Here is a 9056-nt window from a genome sequence, read left to right as displayed (position 1 = left end):
TTTTGTGATGTAACCATCTTCTGCAAGCAGGACTGAGGGTTGTTGTTGCGCTGTGCACTGCACTTCTGCTCACAGACAGTACTTTTGCAGTTAGAAATATATAGAAGCAGATGTATGCCTTACTGTGGTTCATGTCACAGGAGCACTGACTTGCAATTACGGGGATTTGTTTTATAAAAGGATCTTGATTCTCATTTGCAGCTATCCTTTTGTTGAAGTTTAAACAAGGTGCCTTCAAAAATGGACAGAGAAAAAATTTACCAAGTCAGGCATTAAGAACCATGTAAACTGGTGATTCTAATGTATGGCCACTCTTTGGAATCCTTACTTTGATTTATTAAATAAGGTCCACAGGGGCACCTGGGTGGCTCACTTGGTTAAGCATCCATGATCTTTGGCTCATGATCTCATGATTTGTGAGTTCAATTCCCACATCAGGCTCTGCTCTGACAATGTGGGGCGTGCTTGAGATTCTCTCTCTCTTCCCTTCTCCCTTTCTCTTTCCTTCTTCTATCTTTCTCTCCTCTGTTCATGTTCTCTCTGTCTCTAAATAGATAAATAAATAAATACCACCAAGGACAGTGTTCATGAGTTTGCATTTTCCAAGGTTAGCACTTCTTTTTTTTTTTTTAATGTTTTTTATTTATTTCTAGGAGAGAGAGAGAGAGACAGCGTGAGCAGGGGAGGGTCAGAGAGAGAGGGAATCACAGACTCTGAAACAGGCTCCAGGCTCTGAGCTGGCAGTCAGCACAGAGCCCGACGCGGGGCTCGAACCCACGAATCGCGAGATCATGACCCAAGCGAAAGTCGGACGCTTAACCGACTAAGCCACCCAGACGCCCTCAAGGTTAGCACTTCTAAGTGAAGTGAGAAGATCCATCTACCAAAAATCTCTCTCTCTTCTTTTTTTTAAATGTTTTTATTTATTTCTGAGAGACAGAGAGAGAGAATGGGGGAGAGAGAGAGAGCAAGAGAGAGAGAGAGAGAGCGAGAGAGAGAGAGCAGGGTAGGTCCAGAGAGAGAGGGAGGCACAGAATCTGTAACTGGCTCCAGGCTCTGAGCTGGCAGTCAGCACAGAGCCCAGCACAGGGCTTGAACCCACGAACCACGAGATCATGACCTGAGCCAAAGTCAGAGGCTCAACTGTCTGAGCCACCCAGGCGCCCCCTCTCTCTCTCTTCTTATAGCATTCTCCCTATGCCTCTTATTTCTTCAATTCCATAATCAACCCACTTCACCCTACATTTTTAAAATTTACACTTTCAGCTGCCCAGCAAACTATAACAAAATATAGGACGGAGTCACAACAGAACACAATAGTTAACTCTGGAGTGATATCAAAAGCATTCATATACTTGCCCTATTATACACTGATGGTGTGTATTAGGCTAACTACATAGCCTCTGAGAGTGCCTTAATATGGGATACGTCATATCACCTACCTTGTGTGATGGCTATGAAAATAGTGAAATAATCGATGGAAAGTATAGAGAATACTTCCTGACACTTGGAAAGTGCTCTATAAATATTAGCCATTATTATTTCCATTAAAAATAGAAAGTTTTTCTAAATAATGAAGAGGGAAGGGAGAGTTTATGCAAAATTAATGGACATTGGCTGCCAGATCATACATAAATGCACAATCTCAAAAATTGGAACTTGATGTCTTATTTACATGTTTGAGAGCCACCAGGGGCAGAAGAGTGATTGCCAAGAATTAGAATAGTCAGTAACTTATATTCTATATCTAGAAAAGAAATAACCTGGTGAGAAAACTCTCAGGAAAGTTTTGTAAAACTTTTTAAAAATATGAAGGAAAGTTTGTAGAACTACAATAAAAGTTGCAAAATAAACTGTAAAAATCAGTGTTACATAATCACTAGTATATTTTTAGTGTAATTTTGACATGCCCAGGTGTGTACTAAACATAGGCTCACAACTAGAAAATAGTTAAATTAGAAAGTGATTACTCACACTGGAAGAGAACTCTTGGCTTTACAAAAGAATTCACCCTAGGATTCCTTATATATCAACTTCTCAAATCTTCTATGATTTGTAAACGGTCCAAGAAACTACAAAGCTAAATTATCAAGAGATAATATCATTTAAACTTAATTAGAAATCAAAATAAGGTTTCATAAACTATAATGCAGTGAAATAGGACAATGACATTGAAGAAGCACTGGATTCAAGTTTTATTATGAAGAAGATAAAGATAAATAAGATATATTCATGATGTATTTAGCTTAGGTTTCCCAGAAAGCAGAGTCAGAGACAAAAGACTGGGTAGAATGTCTGAGAAGTGAGTGAGGGGCCAGTGATGAGAGCAGGAGGGAAATTCAATAGAATAAATGCTATTTAAAATATTTAAAAATATGTGTGCAATAGTTGTACACTATATGAGGAACTGGTATTGATCTTCCAAGATATTCAGAGAATCTCTATGAAATTTAGTTTAGAATTGTCTATCTAAGGGAGGGAAAAGAAAGGCAATTATGTGTTAGTTTCCACTCCCAATGGTCAAGAGGAGTGCATCAGGTATTCTCTCAAACTTTCCAGTTGTATCTGCTTGTGTGCTAAGTATGTTTCCATTGATAGACCACTGATATGACAACTGAAAAACCTGGGGCAAGAAGCTAAGAAGCAAACAGTGCGGCATCAAAATGTGGTGCTTTCAGATCTCATCTACCTAATAGGGAACCATTGGCTGTATCTGTGACTAGAATAATATATGGGGCAGAGAGGATTTGAAAAGATAAAAGAAAAGGGTTGATTTCGCAGCTCTTATACATCTAACAAACTGAGGACGGGAGAAAATATACATAAATCATATCTGAATAAGAGACATTGTAATGATACCTGCAACAGGGAGACATTTGTGCTATTATGAAAATACAGCATAGGAAGAAGTAATTTCAAGTGAGATGATTTAGGGAAAAATGTAGTGTTTGTGTTTGTGTTTGTTTTTGTTTTTGAGGGGGGATAAACTCCATGCTGAACACAAAAGCTTAAATAGGATTTCCATAAGATAAATGAGGAATTTATGAGTGATGTGGGCAGGGGATGGATTAACTAGGTAATGGGTGTTAAGGAGGGCACTTGTGAGGAGCACTGGATGTTATATATAAGTGATGAATTACCAAATTCTCCACCTGAAACTAATATTACACTGTATATTAACTAACTGGAATTTAAATAAAACCTTGAAAAAATAAAATAAAAATAAAAACAAAATAAAATAATAAAATTCCAAACTTCAGGGACTAAGTGTTGCAGGGACCTCTGCTGGTCCTCTGAAGGTGGGTAGTGTCTTGCCACACTAGGGGGGAAAAAAAGGAATTTATGAATACTTAAAGAAAAAAAGAAAGAAAAGAAAAGGAAGAACAGAGGGACATATAGAACATATTTAGGAAACATGTAGGTATATTTGACCTAGCTCTAAGGTATGTTTGTGATACAGTCAAAAGAAAGCAGGTTTATTAAGACAGAGAAGTGGATGGGGGCTGACTGCACAAGCCTTAGCAGTCTGCTGAGTTTTGGTAGTATTCATGAATAGTATGCTGCCTGTGGAATACTAATATCTTTTGGGAATTGTCATTTTCTAATTGAATAAAGGCCTGATGAGATTTTTTTATTTGGTTCCCTACTTTCCTATTAATATCTTTTTTCGGTGCATTAGTTTTTAATGTTAATAAAGTTAACCTTTTTTATTTTTCTTTCTTTCATGGATCGTGCCTTGATGCTGTGTCTAAAAACTTATCACAAAATAATAGGTAACATGATAATGTAGACTTTCTTCTATATGTTTTTTAAATATTTAAATATGTTTTTACATATTTATTGTAAGTTTATAATCTATTTTGGGTTAATTCCTATGAAAAGTGTACATACTATATCTATGTTCTTTCTATTTTCTTATTTTTTAAATTTTCTTATTTTTTGGAATTTGAATATCTGATTATTGTAGCACCATTTCTGGGAAAAACTATTCTTGCCTTATTGAATTCCTTTGTTCTTTTATCAAAAATCAATGGTCTATATTTGAACGGGTCTTTCTGGTCTGTCTGTTCTCTTCCAGTGATTGATTTATATGTCTTTTCTTTTGCTAATATCACACTGTCTTGATTAGCTTTATAAAAGTATTAAAATTGGGGGCGCCTGGGTGGCTTAGTCAGTTAAGCATACGACATTCGCTGAGGTCATGATCTCGCGGTTCGTGGGTTTGAGCCCCGCATTGGGCTTTGTGCTGACAGCCAGCTCAGAGCCTGGAGCCTGTTTCAGAGTCTGTGACTCCCTCTCTCTCTGACCCTCCCCTGCTCACGCTGTCTCTCTCTCTCTCCTAGAAATAAATAAAAAAAACATTAAAAAAAATTTTAAATTGACTACTGTGAACCATACAACTTTGCTCTTCAGTATTATGTTGTCTCTTCCAGATTTTTTGCTTTCCGTAGAAACTTTAGAATGAGTTTACAATTTCTACCAAAATAGTTTGCTGAGATTTCATTGGGATTGTGTCAGATCTATAGATCAATTAGGAAAAACTGACATCTTAACAATATTTAGTCCTCCAATGCATGGACACAGATTATCTCTCCATCTATTCTAGATTTTTTTATTTCTTTCTGTATATAGATTGTATACAAATTTTGTTAGATTTATATGTAGATATTTCATCTATGTTGATAGTTTATGTCTTGTTAGTGTTGAGTAATATTCCATTGTTTTCATATACCGTTTACCTACTAAGGTGCATATTGAGTGTTTCCAAGTTTTGGCAATTATGAATAAAGATGCTTTAAACATCTATGTGCATGTTTTCGTGTAGACATGAATTTTTAATTCATTTAGGGAAATATTAAGGAACATGACTGCTGTATCATAGGGTAAAAGTATATTCATTTTTGTAAAATACTGCCAACTGTCTTCCAAAGTGGCTATACCTTTTTACATTCCTACCACCAATAAATGAGAAGTCCTGTTGGCCCACATCCTCACCAATATTTGGTATTGTCAGAGTTTTGGATTTGGGTTATTCTAATAAGCGTGCAGTAGCATCACATGAGTGCTTTAACAATCAGTTCCCTAATGACTTATGATGTTGCGTATGTTTTCACATATTTACCTGCCATCTGTATATATTCTTTGGTCAGAAGTGTGTGTTTAGCTCTTTTGCCCATTTTTAAATCATCTTGTTTGTTTTCCTATTGTTGACGTTTAACTATTGTTTGTGTATTTTTGATAACTCTTTTATCAGATGTGTCTTTGCACATATTTTCTCCCATTTTCTGTAACTTCTCATTCTCTAGATACTGTCTTTTCCAGAACAGGAGTTTTTTGTTTTGTTTTTTGTTTTTTGTTTTTTTGTTTTTTTTTTAAATTTTAGGCAAGTTCAGCTTATCAAGTATTTCTTTTCTGGATTGTGCCTTCCACATTATATCTAAAAAGTCATTGCCATACACAAGTCACCTAGATATTCACTTATGCTATTTTCTAAAAGTTTAATGGTTGTGTAGTCTACATTTAGGTTCATAATCCATTTTGAGTTAGCCCAATTATTATTATTTCTATTATTCTTTTTTCTTTAGATCTAAGCTGTTCTTCCTTCCTTAGTTTCCTAATGTTGAAACATAGGTTATTTATTTATTTAGATCTTATCTCTTTTGTGATATATGATTTTAATATTACAGATTTCCCTCTGAGCACTGTTTATACTTCATCTTACACTATTTGATAAGTTGTCTTTTTATTTACCTCCAAATTTTTTTTTTCAATTTCAGTTGAGAATTATTATTTGACTAATGTGCTTTCAGAGTTCAAACTCCATATATTTGGTTATTATCATGCTCTGTTTCTTTCATTAATTTCTAGTTTAATTCTAGTGTGATATAAAATATATGGGCCTGACTTCTTTTCTTTGAAATTTGTTCAGGTGGTTTTATTGCACAGAATGTGGTCCGTGCTGGTAAATGTGAGCTTGGGAAGTATATGTATTCTGCTGTTGTCAGATGCAGGATTCTGTAAATGTCAATTAGATCAAGTTGACTGATAGTGCCATTGAAGTCAGCTATATCCTCACTGATTTTCTGCCTGCTCAATCTATCAATTACTAAAAGAAAACTGAAGTCTTAGGCTGTAATAGTGGATTTGTGTATTTCTCTGTGCAGTTCTATCAGTTTTTACCTCATGCATTTTGATACCCGCCCCCTCCATTAGGCACATCCATGTTTAGAATTGTCACGTCTACCTGGAGAATTGACACTTTTATCATTATATAATACTCCTCTTTCCTCTTTTTTCCTTCTTCTGAGGTTTTGTTTTGGTTTGGTTTGTTTTTTTTGGGGGGGGTTTTGTTTGTTTATTTTAGTCNTTTTTTCCTTCTTCTGAGGTTTTGTTTTGGTTTGGTTTGTTTTTTTGGGGGGGGGGGTTTGTTTGTTTATTTTAGTCTGAAAGTAATTTAGTTACTCCAGAATTCTTTTTTTCCCCCAAGTTCATTTTGAGAGAGAGAGAGAGAGAGTGGAGGCAAGGCAGAGAGAGAAGGAAAGAGAGAATCCAGTTGCGGGTCGTGAACCCACAAATTCACATGCTGTGAAACTGTAACCTGAGCCGAAGTCAGACTCTTAACTGACTCAGCCACCCAGGTGCCCCTAGACTTCTTTTAATTAATCTCAGCAGGAAATAACTTTCTTTACCCCTTTATTTTTAATATATTTAAATTTTAATTTAAAAATTGTTTTTAATGTTTTATTTCTGAGAGAGAGAAAAAAAAGAGAAAGACAGCGTGAGCAGAGGAGGGTCAGAGAGAGAGGGAGACCAGAATCCGAAGTAGTCTCCAGACTTTTAGCTAGCTGTCAGCACAGAGCCCGATGCAGGGCTCAAACCCACAAACTGTGAGATCATGACCTGAGACAAAGTCAGATGCTCAACTGACTGACCCACCCAGATGCCCCTAAATTTTTATATTTAAAGATATTTTCCCCCACTGTAACAATTTTTGTTTTTTTAATGACATTTTTACTGAAACCCTTGATCATAAACTTACATGGGCATAATTATTCCCAAAACAGTTGAAAAACTTGCTGAAATGTTTGCATGGGTTGCACAGTATCAATAGTCTTTACAGATTTTCACAGATTTTTCTTCTCCTATTGAGTTGTCCAAATATGTACTTGCATGTATAAATTATTCCAACTATTATGGAAATAAATAAGAATATCATATTTGAAAGTATGACATTTTATCTTCCAAATATACCAAATTTATGAGGAAATTTTTTAAATTTAAATTCAAGTTAGTTAACATACAGTGTAATCCTGGCTTCATTAGAACTACCCTGTGGCCCAGCAATTGCACTACTATGTGTTCATCCAAAGGATACAGAAATGCTGATTTGAAGGGGCACATGCATCCCAATGATTACAGCAGCACTATCGACAATAGCCAAAGTATGGAAAGAGCCCAAATGTCCATCAACTAATGAATAGGTAAAGAAGATGTGGTGGGTGTATGTGTGTATATAACATACAATGGAATACTATTTAGTAATGAAACAGAATGATATCTTGCCATTTGCAACAATATGGATGGAACTAGAGAGTTTTATGCTAAGAAAGTAAGTCCGTCAGAGAATGACAGATGTCATATGACCTCATCCATATGTGGAATTTGGGAAACTCAACAGGTGAACATAAGAGAAGGGAAGGAAAAATAAGATAAAATCAGAGGCGGGGGCAAACCATAAGAGACTTTTAAATACAGATAGCAAACTGAGGGGTACTGAAGAGGGGCAAAGATTTGGGGATGGGTTAAATGGGTGTGGGCATTAAGGAGGGAACTTTTCAAGATGAGCACTGGGTGCCATATGTGAGAAATGAATTACTGGGTTCTATTCCTGAAGCCAAGACTACACTGTATGTTAACAGTCTTTGTATTTTAATTGGTGTATTTAAGCCGTTTTCATTTAAGGTGATTATTGACGTAGTTGGATTAATCACATTTATAATAATTTTCCATTAATTGCATTTGTTCTTTGTTTTCCTTTTTTTCTTTGTTTTCTGCCTTTTTGGTTTTGATTTAGCATTTTACATGATGCTATTTTATCTCTTTTTATATATTTTTCACATTTCTTAATTTTTTTATTGTTTGCTCTAGACTTTACAATATACATTTCTAGCTAATCTAAGTCCACTTTCAAATGACAGTATACCAGTTCATATGTAAGGCGGGTACTTATAATATGGTATTCCTAACTCTTTTCCCCACCTCCGTAACATTGGCCCCTGTGACATTGCTTATGTCCATTTCATTTATTCGTATTTTATAATCATCTAATATATCATTACTATTATTACTTTATACAGATAATTATAGCTTATGTCATTAATAAGAAAAATAAAAGTATTTATTTCATTTTATCATGATTTATTCCTTCTGAACTCTTCCTTTCTTTATATAGGTCCAAGTTTTTGACCTTTATATATGTTTCCATCTACCTAAGGAACTTTGTTTAACATTTCTTGAAGGTAAGGTCTTATGGCTATGAATTTCTTGTTTTTATTTATCTCGGAAAGTTATTATATCTCCTTAATTTTTGAAATATAATCTTTCTGTAAATATATTTCTAAGAAGCTGAATATTTTTTTCTTTCCACACTTTGGCTTATTTTTCTTTCAACACTTTATTCTGCTTGCTGTTCCCTGAGATTCCTGGATCTGTGGTTTGACATCTTTCATTAATTTGGGGCCATTTCTGGCTACTATTACTTCAAATATTTCTTACATTCCATTCTTTCTTTTTTCTTCTTCTGCTATTCCAATTATGACTGGGTTACATCTATTAAAATTGTCCCATAATTCTTGAATCTGTTTTTATTTTTTTTTATTTTTCTTCATTTCAGTTTGAGAATTTTTTATTGGTCTATGTTCAAGCTCACTTATTCTTTCTTCAGTGGTGTCCAGTCTAATGATAAGCCCATCAAAGGCACTTTTTTTCATTTTGTTAAGGTGTTTTATCATGTAGTATTCCTTTTTTATTCTTTATTAAAATTTACATTCCTCTAC

Source organism: Crocuta crocuta, unplaced genomic scaffold (genome assembly GCF_008692635.1).
Source record: "Crocuta crocuta isolate KB4526 unplaced genomic scaffold, BGI_CrCroc_1.0 scaffold352, whole genome shotgun sequence".
Classification (NCBI taxonomy): Eukaryota; Metazoa; Chordata; class Mammalia; order Carnivora; family Hyaenidae; genus Crocuta; species Crocuta crocuta.
This window is presented reverse-complemented; position numbering follows the sequence as displayed.